This window comes from Heloderma suspectum, chromosome 12 (assembly GCF_057233095.1).
Source record: "Heloderma suspectum isolate Gila_16-S chromosome 12, 16-S_ref, whole genome shotgun sequence".
NCBI classification, from domain to species: Eukaryota; Metazoa; Chordata; class Lepidosauria; order Squamata; family Helodermatidae; genus Heloderma; species Heloderma suspectum.
The window spans coordinates 25,117,026-25,135,487 of NC_139469.1; positions in this window are offsets into that span (position 1 = coordinate 25,117,026).

Below are 18,462 nucleotides of genomic sequence, written 5' to 3' on the forward strand. Positions count from 1 at the left end.
ATTCCCATGTCTCCATCTTCTCCCGTCTTCCTTGTAGTGATCTGTCCTGCATCTTAATTTTTGAAAAAATAATTGTAATTTAAAAAAACACGCAAAAAACAAAACAAAAAAAACCAAACAAAAGGGGCATGGAAAAATGAGCAAGAAACCGCAATGGCGGATTGCCGAGTTGGTGGGCAACGTGGTTGCCGCTCAGTGCTGGATCAAAGTGGTTTCCGTCCAGGCGTTTCACGTCGCGGCGGGTAGAAGTTCGCCTGTTCCCCCGTCCAGTCCGGGTGGGTCGTGAGGCATGAATGAGGGGCGAGCCCTCTTGAAGGCCTTCCCAGGGATGGATTCTGGATGGTCCAGCCTGCTGTTGGAGTGGTCAGTGTTGTCCACATTGGAGGTGGAAAGTGGAAGGGAAATGAAGAACCCTCCTGACGCAGGTGATTCGTCGGATTAAAGATGGGGACATCTACAGATGCGCGTTGGATTCGCCTCTGAATTCCAAGAATGGGACGCTACCATTAAATGTTTATAAAAGAAATGGGGGGGGCGGGGAGAGAGAGAGAGACAGAGAAAGAATAAGGAAACCGACCAATGCTGTGAAAGAAAACATTTGGAGCTTGTCCCGGGGACTCTAGGGAGGACAGGATGGATGCGTGCTCCCCAAGCTGAAGCTGATAGGTTGACCGTAATTCATCGTCATCCGAAAAACAGACCAAGGAGCAAACTTTCCCAGGAAACAGATTTAACTAACTCACCTGAGCAATCCCGGCTGACCCGAAGGTCACGCACGATGTTCGGCAGATAGCATCTGCTGTCCTTCAATTTTTTAATTTTGTTTTTAATTTTTGAATTCTTCTGATTTGCTGATGAATAAGGTTTTCCCTCTCCCTCTCTTCGGAACAAACCGTACAGCCTTTGCATGTTTCGCTTGCTTCCGTCTTGTGGTGAGGTAGACTCTGGATTCTGCTTTGGCTGGGCAGGGCCCTGGCTTGGCTTGTCTGTTCCAGTGTGTAAAGCTGATGTGGCTTTGTATTCCATCCACGTTCCATTGATGGGGGCACAGGTTTGCAGCAGTGTGTTCCACTCTCGCCTAGAGGAGATGAAGGCATCTCCTTCCCAGAACCTCCATCTGTCCATCCCCTTCCACACCACTCCCAATGCACCCTCTATTTCCTCCTTACTGAGTCCTACCAACGGAAGAGAGCATCACTTCATCCTTTTCCAGGCCCCGACTGGCGCTAAGGTGCTGGCGGGCCACTCCTGTTACACAATTCAATGCTCAGACACTCCTTCCTCTCCCCTGACCCCAGAAGCTACTGCAGAGATCACCTCCAAGGCGGAGCAGCTGGCCACAGGGCCTGGATGGGCATGGCCCCTTGAAATAGCCTGGACATGCGGTATCCCTGTGGTCAGGGGTGTTGCTAAGCCAGGGTCCAAGTGCCCTGAATCTATTTCCCAGAGCCCTGCATCTATTCCTCAGATCCCTGGATCTATTCCCAGAGCCCTGCGTGTCAGAAGGTTTTTTCCTTAGCTTCATTGCCATGCAGGAGGCGATTTTCAAGAGGGATTGAAGCTGGGGAGGGAAGGGTTTACTGTCCCCCCACCCACATGCTGCAACACTCTCCCCCCCAATCTCTCTCTGCATAGCAATGAAGCTCAGGGGAGGGGGAAAAGTTTTCCATTGGTTTAGGATGATCCGGGGCAGGGTAGAAATGGCTGATTTGTGTCCTACAGGCCCAGATCCCAAATCTTTTAAGTGCCTAGCAACACCCCTGCGGGTGGGGTGGAATCCCACCAGGCTGGCAGGGTGCAGAGTGCCACGGCTTGTGTGAGTTTGATGAGCCAGGCTCATCCACCGTAACTGCTTGCTTGAGTGCCTGTGCATTTTTGCTCAATTTGCTGCTTTGGAAGAGAAGGGAGGAAGCTCAGTCCCTAGCGAGGAGGTGTGCTCACCCATGCAAGATAAAATGTGCCCGCCTTTTCTATCTCGAAATATACACCTGGGCATTGAGTGCCTTCTCCTTTCTGAGGGTGGCAGAAATACCACGTCCCGTTTCCCTGGATGGGGCACGTGTCTAAGCCAATGGCTTAAGTCATCAAGGGTGCACTCCCATGCGCATTTACTTACCTGGGAGTAAGTCCTGTTCAACATGGCGGGCCTTACTTCTGAGTTAACATGCTTAGGATGGCATGGATTCATTTTGCTGTCCCCCTGGCACCTTATTGTATGGGGACCGAGGCAACTGAGTATCCTCTTCAAGGGGTTTCTAGCTGGTTGCAGACCCATTTCCTTGTTCCATAAAAGCGGAACAAGCACAAGGACGGGACATTTCCAGTGTAGCGCAATTAATTTGATATTGCATTAACTTGTATGGAGTGAGAGAAAGGGCCGGTGAGGTGTGAGGAGGTTTCAGTTGTCCCCACAGCTCAGACAACTGTCCCTAAGGTCTGAGATAGGAGCACTGTGTCCCCATCCACCACTACCCCCAAGTGGGTTTTCCCAATTAACTTGGTGCATCTGGAATTCTGACGCCTGAAGCAACTGCCTGTACCACCATTGCTTTGGGCTGGCCCCAGATACTTTACTAGGCACTGTGCAGTTTCTGATTCGGGGGTGTTTCGGTGGCCTTGTTTTTGCTATGTTTAAAAAAACAACAACCCAGCAACCATTCTGGGCTTTTCTACACGAGGCATTTATCGTGCGCTCATTGTTCCCTATTTATGGTTGTTTACGGGTTCTTTAGATGATGTTGTGACCCACCAGTTTTGCTTCTGTGTCTAACCAGCACTTTCGGTGAGTTTTCTTAGAGCAGGGAAAATGCGGTGTTTAATTGTGAAAGAACGCGCCATTTCCTCGTGTGTATTTACACTATTCCGCTATGCCACAGTGCCACCTAGAGGTTATGTAGCAGAACAGCAGGAAAGGAAATGCTTCTCGTGTAGTGCTCAGAGCTCAATTCTGCGACAAAAGCGAAATTAGATGCAGCGGATTAACAGCCTCATGTAGAAAAGCTCTGTATTCGTCCTCCAGTTGTGATCTTGGAGGAACAGGAATGTGTAACGCTGAAGAAGTGGCCTCTGATTCTGAAGCCCCCATAGCTCTTCCAGCAGTTAAGCCATCATGCCCAGTACCAGCAGAATGAGACCACAGGGACTGTCCACCCTACCTCTCTTGAGTCTTCCCAGTTCATCATCACCTCCTGTCTTGGGCTTAATTTGAGCCAAGTGTTCTGCTTTATTTATTTATTTATTTATTTATTAAATTTATTAATCGCCCATCTGACTGGTCACCCAGCCACTCTGGGCGATGTACAACCCACCATAAAACAATTTAAAACAATAAAATTTTACCATAAATTTTTTTTTCTAAAATACCCTAACCCACCCCAAATGCCTGCCTGAACAACCACGTTTTTAATGCACGGCGGAAGCTCATTAAAGAGGGGGCATGACGGAGTTCCCTAGGGAGGGAGTTCCACAGAGTGGGGGCCACCACAGAGAAGGCCCTCTCCCTCCTCCCCACCAGTCTAGCTGTCCTGGCTGATGGGACAGAGAGAAGGCCATCCGAGGCTGATCTTGTTAAGCGGCCTGTCTGGTGTTGCTGGAGGCGCTCCTTAAGATAGGCTGGGCCGGAACCATATAGGGTTTTAAAGGTCAATTTAAATTTAAATTACTTTAGCACTAGTAATGCATTTATATTGATATCGCTTGCTAAAGGAGGGAAGTCTGGCACCCCAATCCCTGCTCGTCCCTTTTCTGGATACGCCGATCTATTATTTTATTTACCTATTAAAAAGCGTAAAGATCAAAGATATACAAATGAGACCCTTTTTGGGGGGGAACAAAATATACACAGAGTCACTTTTTTGTAACAGTGAAAGACATCTTCCTCCAACTACTCTGTCTGAGGCATAGCTCACAAATTCATCTTTCTCTGTTGGCATCTAACAAATCTATTTCACTCATTGAGAATCAGTTCCCATTTAAGTCTCGGAATTCTGGCTTGGTCATTGTAGTGAATTCTAAGGAAATTCATGAGTTTTACCATCTGGGCCAGATTCCAAACCTTCCGTAATGTCTCTCATCCAAATCCAGTGCTATATCAGGCCCTTGCCTGAATGCATCTGGAGCTGTACATTTGAATGTACATCCCATGGAAAGCAATGCAGTGCAGTTAGGTGGCATCCAAAGTTGGGTATGCTTTTGGACGCTCCCATCTGTGTAAGTAATTTTAGACCCTGGACTTAAGGCACAATCCTATGCAAGTTTAGACAGAAGAAAGGCCTACAATTCCCAGAAGGGCCCAGCCAGCCATGCTGGCTGGGCCCATCCTGGCTGGGCCGTCCTGAGAATTGTAGGCCTTTTTTACAGTGTAAACTTGCATAGGATTGCACCCTTAATGGTCGGGGGGGGGGGGGCTAGAAGACCACATGTATTACTCCACTTGTGAAGAATCCAAATAACATTTCTTTTTCTGTCCCCTCCGTCTGTCATTCCACGCTTTACAACTCCTTCTACATTCCTGATACGTTAGAACAGCAACACTGCCAACCATATATATATATATACATATACATATACATATATATATATATATATATATATATATATATATATATATATACTGTCAATATATTCAAGTCTGATTTAAAAAAAATAAAAAAAATACATTTTCCAGACAACCCAGCAACGGTTACCATAGGATTTAGATTGAGGAAGACAATATCCTGTTACCTTTAATAAAAACAACAACAGTTTATTCATTTACAGCAAAAATAAATAAAAACTTTACAGGCAACATGTCATAACACATTGATGTTTCAGATAAAGACGTAAGGTTGGATCCAGACTTAGGGATGCTTTGAGGAGACCCTTTGAAATCAATGGGACTTAATGTAGTCAAGACTAAATTAAGTCTCGTCAATTTCAGTGGGTCTACTCTAAGCATGACTAATGGCTACTAGTCCTGGTGGCTGTATGCTACCTCCAGTATCAGAGACAATATGCCTATGTAACCCAGTTGCTGGGGAACATGGGCAGGAAGATGCCAGTGGACTCATGGCCTACTCATGCCTTTCCCATAGTTGGCCACTGTGTGAACAGAATGCTGGATGAGATGGACCCTTGACCTGATCCAGCATGGCTCTTCTTACGTTCTAAGTCTGGATCCAACCCATAGGTAAAATAAATATGAGATTAACTGTGCAATCCTAATCATGCTTACTCAGAAGTAAGTAGCATTGACTTTTGGGGACTTACTCCCTCTGGTGGGTGTGCTTTGGAATGCACCACAAAGAGAAGAAACGTCAAAACAGTTTCTCTGTGGTGCAATTAATAATTCAGAACAAAGAGAGGCCAATAAAATTCAAAGCAATCTCTTATAAGAGCAGGTTGTCTTTTTTCTGCTTAGGTATTACTAATGTAATCATTTTTGTCACTCCCCATATTTTCCCGAGCCATTCGTCTATCAAGCTAGAACTAATTTTGTGGCAATAGTTAAATTTATTACTCACAGTGCAATCCTATACATATCTACTCTGAAATAAGTCCTACTGAATTCCATGGGGCTTCCACCCAGGAAACTGGATATAGGATTGCAGCCTTGCAATGCAATCCCATGCATTTCAACTCAGAAAGAAGTCCTATTGTGTTCAGTGAGACTTACTCCCAGGTAAATGCATATAGAATTGCAGCCTTCTTGTTGTCTTAAATGCTCTGGGAAACTGTCACCCAGGTAATCTAGAAAGATGGTGTATGGATCGAATGGAACTGGTATTTATAATATTTGTTCCTTTATATTGATCACTCTTAGCCAAAATGTTAACAACTAAGCAAGTCCACCACATACAACAAAAAACTCCCATTGTATTCTGCTATATTTCTTATGACATTGGTTGCTAAATCCCATACCATTTTGTATCTTGTTATATACCCACTGATAATGACATAATCTGCATTAGAAAACACACATTTCTCACACCATATAGCAATACTTTTACACAGTCCCGCTAAATACTACCTACAAACTAACCATACAAACGTTTTCCTTCATGTTGGAAGCTACACTATGCTTCCCAAAGAATGTTTTTATTCCAAGAGTTGGCCACTGTAATGTTGTTTGCAAAATTCTGCTCCCATTTTCCCTTAAACTTGACAGGTGGGTGTACACACTGTGTTGAAAAATATTATAGATGGATCTCAGCATCATTAGAATTTTGACAAAGTAATTTGAGCTTTGTTAAAGAGGATGTAATAGTAAAATACTCTATTCTATAAGAATATGATGGACTATAGAATAGAATCTACTCAGATCATCAAAGGAAGCTTTTGCCTCTGCAGAGGCGATATATGCACATCAAAGTCGCCAAGAGCACAAGGAAGGAGCACTGCACAGGGCCGGCCCTATCGACGTAGCTATTTATTTTCTATGTCAGAAATGCAATACATTTCTCTATATGATGAAAAAGTACTCACGCCATTTACACTTATAGAAAAATCTAATAAAACAACGAAGACCAAGACCCTATCTACACTACAAACTTATATTAATTTCACACGCCTTTAAGTGTTATGCTTTCCCTGCGCCCGCCCCATAAAGAATCCTGGGAAATGTAGTTTGCTAAGAGATTGGGAAGAGGCATACAGTCAGTGAAACTGGGGACAGTATGTTGCTGGTTGTGGCTGGCAGCTGCTGACAAGTCTATCTTCCATGTATTTATCTAATTCTTTCCAAAGCCATTGATGCTAAACCTCCTGATTTATGGTGACGGACACTTTATGTTTACAAAAGCAATTTAACTAGTGATGATGGGAATTTAGACCCAGTGGAGCAAAGTATCTAGGGAAAACCCCTGCCAAAGGCCAGGAGCACCAATGACAGTCAGGGGACACCATAGTGGGCCAGCTAGACCAGTGGTCTGACGCGGTATAAGGCAGCTTGCTCAGTGGGAGAGCATGTGCTTTGCATGGAAGACATCTCAAGTTCAGGGCCAGCTCCAGGTTTGCAGGGGTCGTCCGCCAAGTGCTCCCTGGTGGGCCCCCTCCCTTGTTGGCAGCAGCAGCCAAGCAGTTTAGAGTTGCCTTTTAAAAAATTCCCACAATGCCCCTTGATATAGCATCATCCCATTGTGGGAAATTTAAATTGGTGGCTCCAAGCCATTCAGCCTGGTTTGGCCCAGGGCAAGTGTCAGTACAGGGGTAGGCCCTGCCAGAGTGCTGGGCCCCTGGCAGCCCCCCAAGGATACCATGTGCTGCTATGGGGAAAGCCCAAATTCAATCCCTGGCATCTTCAGGTAGGACTGGGAAAGACGCCAGACAGGTGCAGCTGACCCTGAGAAGAGGCAGGTACATGGTGCAACAGTCCTGCCCTGCAATTCCTCCAAATCAGCTACCATTACACACATCCACACTTTACTGTTGGGATGCATGTGGACCCATGTTAGCTGCACACATGTGAACGCACATTTTCCATAAGCACATCAGGAACATGATAGAAGCCATACTCATGTTATTGGGGACAAGAAGATTTCACAAATGGACCATTCAATAAATGACAGGATTCAAAGAGCTAGAGGGGAGGGGAGGACTGAAATGTCATGGATCATCATGCATGATGAGGATGGGCCGGGGGGAAGACTCAATTTGTTTGTGAATCTTTTGTGAACAGGAAAATCCATCCCACCCTATCATCATCCAATAAGTCCTCTGCCTGGGCAAACCAACCGGCTCAGCACCACCACTGCACAGAGGCCTAGCTTCTCCTCGCAAGCCCCGCCTGGGCAGGACGAGAGCAAGTGCAACAACCTGTCCCGGACTATGGACCCCCCACCACTAGGTGACAAACTCATCCCACATCATTTCCAAAGGATGTGCCTGGACATGGGCTTGTTCTTCTTCATTTGTACGGAACTCACAGACAAACTTGGTTTGATAACCACAGTTGTTGTTTTTCTTTTTTTAAAAAATTAATTGCAAAGTTTTTGTTGCCATACAATCTTTGTAAAGCTTTAAATAGCCTATTTTTTAGGATGGCGTTTTACAACTTCCTGCTCTTTTGGCCTGCCCTCCACATCCCCCAGAAGTGCATGACTGTTAGGGCAGGGTAAGTGTGGGACCAGGGGTGGGGTGGGGGAGTCTTGCCTGTTGTGGGGCACACTATTTGAGTGAACTCTCTTTGAACTCTCCTGATGCGTGGTGGGGAGGAAAGTTGAGGGGAAACGAGCCACATTTTGCCATTTGCCTTCTTCTTTGTCTTCTCAGTACCTGGGTCTTTGGAAAACTCTGCACACTGCTGCAAAATAAACCAGACAGCATGTCCCATAATGTGGCTTGTGCCTGCACTCTATAAATCACTGGCGATCTGGCACTGAATTTATTTTAATCCCATGAAAGTAAGCAGATCTTAGAGCTGGTCGATACATGTGCGTTCATCACTTGATGGTCTGACATCAACATGATGACTTAGGGTAGGTCTACACTGCTACTTTATAGCAGTATTGAAGTGCACTGATAACTGTTGGGGCACACTACACATTTGATATACCACTTTTGTAATGTTATTTCCTGCTTTTTGTTCCACATTATCCAACATGCCACAACCAATGTCACCTACGAGGTATAAATGTGCAAGAAGGATACGGCATTATCATGATGGGATTGTAATGATATGACACAAGGTGTAGATCTGCCCTAATTTCATTACTTTATTTTTAGCCTTTTGACTGTGCTCTTCAGCCAAAAAAGGCTCCTGGAGCAGCTTAGAGAAGATCAGCTCCCGCCTTCAGGAAGACACTACCAGGAGCGCCCTTGCTGCCTTCTGAAATCCTCAAGTAGCCAGAATCAACACGCAGACGATAGGGCTCTTTTCCAAGGCTTTATTTCCATTCAACCTAATGACGTTTACAGATGCTAATTGCTTGAGCCTAGCTGCCTACCAGGGGTTTCTAGCCTTAGTGAATCAGTTGGTCTCTGTTTGGAGGGAAAAGGCTGGAAGCCTCTGAACTTAAGGGCTAGGAGGCGAAAGTCCACCCCTTTCCCGTGAAGCAGCAGGGCGCAGCTGTTGATGTCGCACCAAGCGGGCTGAGCGCCTCCTCTCTGCGCCCTCCATCTCCCGCTTGTCCCGGCGCCTAGCGTCCCGAAGCTCCAGTTGTCCCACCCCCTGCCTGCCAGGGTCGCTACCACTCTCAGGAATGTGAGCAGGGAGGGACTCTCCCTCCAGCAGCGCCTCTGAACAGCGTGCGGGTTCCTCTCCCACAGTTTCTATCTCTTCCTCAGAATCAGAACTGCTTTGGGGCTCTATGGGCTCCAATCCAACCCTGACAGACACAAGCTAAAATAAAAAAGGGAGGGGAGAGGAAAATGGGCAAACTCAGGAACAAGTTCTTATTCAAGTGTAACTTACGATGACCAACTTATATTGGCAACAGTTCAGGGTGTGGAGAAGCCAAATGGAGCTGGTCTTTTGGCCAAGCTGATAGCATGGGCTGGGCAAGCCCATATCTCCTTCTGTTGCAGCCAGGTGAAATGGCTGCTGCTAGATGCCAGTTGAAGGAAAGGAGGAGCCACAGAGCAGCTAGTCTCTATCTCAGGATTGCAAAACCTCAGGCCCAGGGACCAAATTCAGCCCTCCTGGGGCCCCAGCCTTCCGGGATTCCCCAGATGGACACACCCCCTTTGCCTGTACCAGCTCCTTTTCCCCTGACTGCCAATCATTTGGTGGTTTCCTGGCTTTTGCACCCATTCTAAAACATGGAAATGCCTCTCCTAAAGCTGAATGACTGGCTGGTTGTAAGAGCTTTAAGCTAAAATATGCTAGGTGGGGCTAGCTTTTGTTTTAGTCTTGCCCCTTTGCCTTTGGCTCCACCCACCAGTGGAATTTGGCTCCCGAGAGGTCCTCTGAAATGGAATGCAGCCCTCAGGCTGAAAGAGGTTCAACACCCCTGCTCTAGCTGATGGAGTTATGCTTCCCATGTCCCCCTTAGCTGCATGGGAACAGACAGTCGCAGATGTAATACTACAGATAGAATCTCCGTTATCTCCTGAGTACTTTTCAATAGAATGGGGTTCACACATTCACTTGCTGGTTACTGAGCGTACAACAATAACTGTGGAAAATCAGATGGGCATCTCATGTCCATCAGGCCTAAGCGTAAGCAAGAGCAAGAATGGAAGGTTACAAATAGTGGTGTTGAGAATGTCTCCCGGTTTCCTGATCATCTCTGAAGCATGGGTGCTGGCTCTCAGCACTGAGAGAATGCCGAACCTCAGTGCTGAAGACGCAACACTCCGCATGTGCTCAGAGAGGCCATCTTCTCTAGTCAGTCTACAGGCACAGAGAAAACTGCAACAATTGCACACTCAAGATTTAATGCATATTAAGGACATGTAGATTGCAGACCTTGTCAGAAATTCTGAGACCTTTCAAAGGTGAGGTCACGCCCAAATTAAGGGCTGTGTCGCAAACCCACAAAATACACTGGAAATGCATTCAACATGGACCTACATTCAATCTGGGTTCCTCAGTGAGCACCTGTGCATTTGTAAACAGACTTGTATCCCCAGTGGTTAACATTTTATATTTTCAGGGGTACATTGAAAAAAAATCTTAGGTGTAAGTGCCGGCTGCAGGTTTCTGAGGAGCCTTGAGCAAGACACCCTCCATGGGCCCCCTCCCTCAGTGAGTCTACCTTCTCACCCCCGTTATCACCGGCTGCTCTTGCTCATCTTCTTTCTCATCATTGCTACCACTTGCTTGCTTGTCAGACAGAGAACCAGCAAACAAGGAGGTCGTGGCGTCTCCTGCTCCTCCTTCTCACCACCACCATTCTCCGGGGCAGTGTGAGAGGCAGGTGAACAAGCAGGTTGCCATGGTGAAGAGGAGGAGGAGGAAGAACTCCAAGTGGCTCTTGGCAGTGGGACCCTGCTGGGGTGTGGGCCCTTGGCAGGTGCCTGACCATGCCTACCGTTGACGCCAACCCTGTGTACACCTAAAAACAAACAAACAAGAAGTAATATATGAACCATCCCTAGATTTCAAATTATCCATGCGTTAGGTGCTTCACAATGTTCAGAGTTTTCCACGGGCCCCGCTTGAGACTATCATGGGGAGGGAGACACAAGAAGGCTTAAGGTTGGGGTGCAGAAGAAGAAGCCATTGAGCGGAGAGTGCCTTCAGAACGGGTGCATTTTTTTTCTTCTAAAGGAGAAATTGCTATCAAAATTGATTGTTGGACCAGAGCTTTACGGAAATTACCATCTCTTGCCGGAGTCAGCCATATTACTGGGGGAGGGGGGATTGTAAAAAACAAACAAACCAACGGGGAGGAAAGTCACGTTCCAGGCAGGATACACTATACCAGTAAATGAGGGGCTCAGTGGTAGAGTATATGCTTTGTGTTCAGAAGGTACCAGGTTCAATCCCCGGTTTCTCCAGGTAGGGTTAGGAAAGAATCCTGCCTGAAACCCTAGAGAACAGAAGGAGGTGAGCATCCAAAGTCAATCACAAAAAAGAGAAACAGGTTCTCAGGATGAAAAAAAATAATTGTAGGAAGCCCAATGCATTTTGGCCTTTTTCTGATTTTTAGGCCTTCTCCAGGGGGTGGAGAAAAAAGTCTACAGAATTTTTTCAGCAAAAGATTGTCTCCTGTCTCAATCTACTGGTGACTCCACTGGAGTAGATCAACACAGGAGGAGACAATCTTTTGCTGAAAAAAATCTGCAGACTTTTTTCTCTACCTACTGAAGAAGGCCTAAAAATAAGAAAAAGGCTGAAATGCATTGGGCTTCCTACAATCTCTCTCTCTCTCTTCTCATCCTGAGAACCTGTTTCTCTTCTTTGTGATGAAACCCTGGAAAACCACTGCTTCTCAGTGTTGATAATACTGCACTAGATGAAGCAATGGTCTGTCTCAATAGAAGGCAGCTTCCTATGTTCCCATGAAAGTGAACGGCATGGAGCTTTTTCTTCTGAAAATTTACGCTTGGAAATCACAGTAGATTGCAAGTTATGCTGCAATTCTAGATCAGTGGTAAAAGCAGATGAAATGTGGGAAATAGTGCCATGGAACAGCTAAGACCATGAGGCATCGGCCAGGATGTCCCTGATTCAAATATTGCTTCTGCTGTGAAATCACTAGCTGGCCTTAGGCAGGGCAAAGCCCCTTGGCCTTGGCCTCCATCTCTAATATGGGCATAATAATAATACTGAGACACCCCATGTACATACATTGCTTTGAATACCCTCAATATTACAGCTGATTATGTATTTCAAGAACTTCATCATGTTCTTCCTGTCCATGATGCTTTCCTAGAACCAGTGGAGGCTGGTGGCTCTGATGTCAGTGAGGCAGTGAATCCACTCCAGGTTTCGGTCAGAATCAGTCAGAAGTCTAAAGGAGCTGTCGAAGGAGTGAATTCACTGCCCCACTGACATTGGAGCTACCAGCCTCCACTGCCTAGAACTCTGTTCCTGTTGTTTTCTGCACAGTTCCATCACTGTCTTATTACTAACTAGTGAACTTCACACAGCGCATAAACTATGGAATTTGCTACTACAGGATGTAGTGATGGCCACCAACTTGGATGGCTTTAAAAGGGAGATGGACAAATTCCTGGAGGAAAAGGCTATCAGTAGCTACTAGTCTTGATGGCTATGTGCTCCCTCCAGTACCAGAGGCAGTGAGCTTATGTACACCAGTTGCTGGGGAACATGGGTGGGAGGGTGCTGTTGCGCTCATGGCCTGCTCATGGGTTACCGGTCGACAGCTGGCTGGCCATTGTGTGAACAGAATGCTGGACTAGATGGACCTTGGTCTGATCCAGCAGGGCTCTTCTAATGTTCTATGTTCTTATGAACAGCCTCGACTTTGCACGGGTTGTAACAGCCCTTAGTTTGATACAGTGAAACCTTCAAGCAAACAGCCAGGGTTGGACACACTGTGCCTGCCCCGTTGGAGTGAAGCCCTGGCCACTGGGATCCTTAGAAACAGGCCCTGCAGTGGTGTACTCGTATAGCCCCTTGAAGGAGGGGTCAGTCCACTTCATTTCTCTGAGTTTGGGGCTATCCCACAGCAGGGAGTAACAGGCAGGCCTACAACTGTGTCCCTTGGAACACTCCCTCCTGGCTACAGACTGTATCAACTGCAAAGTTACGTGCCTAGTGACCAAAGATAGTACTGTAGGCTTCAAACACAGAGAGACATTTAAATTAATTTAAATTAATTAATGCATTGTAAAAAACAAAACACCAAATAATCCCCATGGTGCACACCCCTAGGATCCCCTTGGTATGCATGCCAAGTTTCAGGTGTCTAGGTTTCAGTGTCCTGGAGCTATGATGCTGACAGACAGAGATCCCCCTCTGTTATTATAGATATTGCTCCCAAGAGATATGAATTCAGTTTTATAAAATATTTCCAACACCACCAAGAAAAATCTATAGGATATCTCTAGGAAACTTTTAACGACATTTCACTGGACAACCTCCCCCAATCTACTACTGAGATTGGGGGAGGGACCATAACTCGGGGACACCATGTGCTAATCCTTGGTGTCACCAGTTAAAAGGTTTCGGGAGCAGCTGATGGAAAAGGGCATTCTCTGCCTAAGACCCTGGAGTCCCTCTACCAATCAGAGTAGACAATCCTAGGCTAATTAGATAAATCGCCCATCTGTAAGGTAGCTTCATATGTTCCCAAGACTGTTCTTTTCTCTGCTCTCTCTTCCTTTTATAGCCTTCTGTTCATGTTTACACAGACATTTATTTTATTCAGTGGGAGTTGCTCTCAAGTATGTGGGCATCGGAGTGCCGCCTTAACCTTGAAGATAAATCAGTGGTGGTGGTGCCACTGGCGAGAACTTTTCTCACTTATATCAGAGTGTGACCAGTTGAAGAGCAAATAAACTAAGGAACTGGTCCATGATTTCATCTCATAAGAACAAGAGATGTGAAAGTCAAAATGGGACAATGAAATAATTTTCAGGCCAGACACATTCCCTCTAGCTCATAATTGTATCAAACCCATTAAATACTTTATTCATCTCTTTGTAGTGACATTGTTTTAATGCCACTTTTGTTAAAGCCTTAATTGCTGCGATAATTTAGAATGACCTTGAAGAAGCTCTGGAAATTCAAGGCATGCTCAGAGCAATTTTTTTGTTTTAAAGATCTGTCTCCTGGAACAGACATCAGAGGCATCTGGGGACTTTCCAGAGAAAGAGCATTTTATTTATAGTAGAAGGAAAGACATTCATGGGGAAAAATATTTAAAATCAGAGGGAGAAAGTCCAAAGGGTGCCCATCCCATTTAATTAATGTGTGATGTGGCAGAATGCATCCTGCACATGCCTCTGTATCTGATAGAATCAATTGTATTTACTAGGAACTGTACCAATGTTCTGGTTCCTGTTCCTTAGAAATCACTGTTGCTATTTTCTCTCTTCCCCACCCACCCACCCCTTTTTTTGGGGGGGGGGCGCTTCTGCGGATGCCTTATTAAAATTCTGTTAGTGTGAGTTCCTAGAGTTGTCATTCTTTGGGGTTCAGCAGCTCTCACCCCAAGATTTCCAGAGGTTAAGAGTCTGAGTGATTGATGGATGATTCTTGCCTCTAGCACACATCCTTGTAAATGCAAGCGCACAAACATTAAAATGCCATGCAGTGCACATACTGCCATTTCAAACACAGCAGCAGCTGATGTATATTTTGAACTGTTGATAGCATATTGTAAGACTAGTATATTTTTCAAATAATATATTTAACTGCAAGGACAAATAGCCTCTTGGCTTTTAAAACAGTGAAGGACAGGCTATTGCAGAGTAAATCCGGAGATGCAGAGTAGAACCCTCTGCACTGTCTCCTCTACCACCACAAACACACACACACAACCTTGTGCTAATTTACTCCTTAATCTAGTCCATCTCAGTTTACCTTTGTTTAGCACTGACTAAGAATTACAGGAATTCAAGGGCTGGCTTTTTTTCATTTATTATTCAAAGCAGGCTGAAAGGGGTCTGGGTGAGAATCAGCCAAAGCTATGAACATTCCATGCTGAGCACAAATTGGACACATCTTTTCAGATAACTGCCGTTCAAATTTGACAAACTGCTGTGATTTGGGGTACCCATTTTTTAAACAATTGCTGATGGTAATCTATTTACTGTTGTTGCAACAGAAATGTTTTAAGTTTTATTTATTTATAGGTGTTTTAAAAAAAATACCAATTTTGCATATTTCAACACTGTTTGGTTGACCTAACATTTCCATCCACTGTAACCATGAAACCTATTAACATTCCTTTTGTCATTATTTTTCTTATATCCAATAATAAACAATAATTGGTATTTCCACTAACAGTGGAAGTGATCTACAGCAACCTTTCATACACACATACTTGGAAATTCCTGTGACACTCTTCCCCAGAATTGTGCGCGTGTGTGCGCACACTCATGTACACACACACACACACTCACACACACACACGGGAGGCTGGTGGTTCTGATGTCAGTGGGATGGTGAATCCTCTCTGGATTTCAGTCAGAACTCTAAAGGAGCTATTCAAGGTGCAAAGCTATCCAAAGAACTATCCAATGGGTTCAACACCTTGGATAGTTCCTTTAGAGTTCTGCCTGGTTCTGATTTATTGCCCCACTGACATAGGAGCCACCAGCCTTCACTGTATATACACAAAATCAAAAGGAACAGTGTTTGCCTGCAGGATTTGAGCCAGTGCAGACCTACTGTTCTTCATCCCCTAAGCATGGTTAAAAGAAAAGGAATGCTCCTCACTCCCCTTTCAGAGCTCAGCTAATCATGGTGGAGTCTTACATCAAGACCATTAACACCAATCATAGTTCATTTTTAAGACAGAAAGGCAAAAGAGAGGGGAGAATTACTGTGCAATAAGGGGAAAGGAAGGCCGGAGGAAGTCCACAGGACATTCCGGGATTCCTAACTATCCTTAGGCGATGGGGAACATTCCATCCACGCTGAGCCTTAAAAAGAGATGTGGCATACAATGAAATGGATTGGAAAGATCTGAGTCAAGAAGAGAAATATGCTCAGGATCAGGGTGTAAAGCCATTCATTTTGAGAGGCCAATACAACAGCAATACCCTGGATTACTCATGTTCTGGAGGTGGCTGAGAGAGGTGACTCCATTTCCTGCAAGAGTTCCATCAGTGTCTTGGTCCAGATTTAGGGCATGATACAGAAGAAATTTCTCCTGTGCAAGCCACACAGACACAAATGGGAAATTGCCTGTTCATTTCAACTGGGCTTGTGCAGGAGAAATCTTCAGTGGGTTGTGCCCTTTGGTTTTCTTAGCAACCCTGTTTAAAGTGTCCACTGGTCCAAAGTATTATTTAAAGCTATTGAAGCTGTGATATTTCAAATTGCTATAAAAGGGGGAAAGAAAAATAAAATTCTGAAAACCATTTTCTTACTGTACATACAAAGCCTCCTTCTCCTGTATATTCTGAAGATATAATCTTATATTTGGTAAGTGTTTCTTGTGCTATTTTATCACGTGATCTGTTTATAAAAATATATATTAAAACATTTAAAAATACAAAGGGGCTGATTTATTTTCACACCCATGCCGTTATGTTTACATTTAAAAATATACTTGATGGTTTTCCTGTGCAAGCTGGATTGACTAAAAATAGGGGGCTACCTCACATGTTATAGAAAATACCTACACAAAAATCACCGTTCTGTACAGGAAATAATATGCAACTTTGCAGCAAATGTGCATGCAGTGAAAAACTCACACATCCAAGCCTCACATGTGATGATTGTTAAGGAACTATCCAAGGTAGGTTAGGCTGAACTGTCAGAAATTTATTAAAGCACATCACAGCTGTGGGAGAGAGAGATGAAACCGTGTCTTCCCCATATAAAAGAAACAGGATGTATTTATTCAGACTGAAAGTTGGATAATAAAGAAAATATACTATGCATGCTCAGAAACCAACTAGTACTCAGCAACAGTCTTATCAGCACAGCGGCCTTCTTATCTTTAGGGATGAGCTACGTTGGTGGATAGGAATTTCTTGCTTATGAGCAAGTTACAATTACCTTCCCATGGTCAGACAGACAGACACACACACACACACACACACACTCCCATCAGGCATCTTGCCTGAACCAAACTACTTACAAGGCCTAGTCAGGCCTACTTTCACATGATGTACACAGGGTTTGCATATTATTGCCTACACAGAATATTGTAAGGTGGGACCTACTTTTCTCTCAATGCCATCAATTCTCAAACTGCGCAAAGGGGCATACTAATGTGTTGTGCAAGGGGCCAAAGTGTCCCTTGAAAAATTAAGCCACCCTGTTGGATGTATTTCCCCACTCTTATGCCTCCAAGACTAGGGAGGCCCTGTGCAGCATGGATCTCCCCGTCTCTATCACTATATGAGCAACAAGTTAATCCCAAGGGAGAGAATATGGAAGGACAACCTAGTATTCCTTGATACAGCCTGAGCAACAACAGACAGGAATAGGGGAATTCCAAAAGGATCACTATTGCCCTGAATCAGCGGAACACAAGGAGGCAATATTTGTAACTGGGCTACCCTGCAATTTTTAACTGGTTTATCCTGTGGGGAGATGCCTGCCCATTATTCTGCAAACTGAATGAGAAAATGTGTGTATCTTTTTGTGTTTTAATTTAAAAAAACAATGTGCCCAAGTTCCAAAACTTTAGGGAGCATGAATTTATGCCTACTTGCTCTTGGGAGCACCATAAAACCAGTGGTAACCTGTAAAACCTCACATAGCAGGTGGGTGATACCATAATGTTCCCCTGTGCACAACAACAACAACAACCTCCCTACAAGAGGACAAAGTAGCATATCAGGGAGAAAGGATGTAACCCAGCCCACTTCTTGCTGTGCTCTTGTGTATGTTTTTTCTGCAAAGCAGCATTAAAAATGTGATTTCCCCCACCTGCAGTCTGAAATTATACAAGCCGTTCTCTGAGAACCTCTGTCAGGCCTAGGCTACATAGACTACATATGTGGGGTGGGGGAACCATGCACTCTGCCCTGCATTCCTTGGAGGAATTTGGGTAGGATAAAATGTTTGTTACTGTTAATAATAAGTCTTTTGCAATTCTTGAGGTCTTATAAAAGCATGTCCCTATTTTCATTCGTGTAAAAATAAATACATAAAATATGAAAAATACATACAATACATACACAAAACATATGAAAATACACATTAAAATACATACAATGAAAATAAACACATCAAATAATCAGTTCTGTGCTACTTGAAAATAAAAGTAAATAAAATATACAAAATAGTTAATCCCTTGATCTTGAAATTGAAACGGAGGCAATGGACGACTGGTTTGCATGTAACAACAACTGAGAGTATGGGTGGAGGATGGTTTGTTATGAATGGTGGGCTGTTGATGAATGGTGGGTTGTTACATGCGAACCCTGCACTATGGTTTAACTATGGGT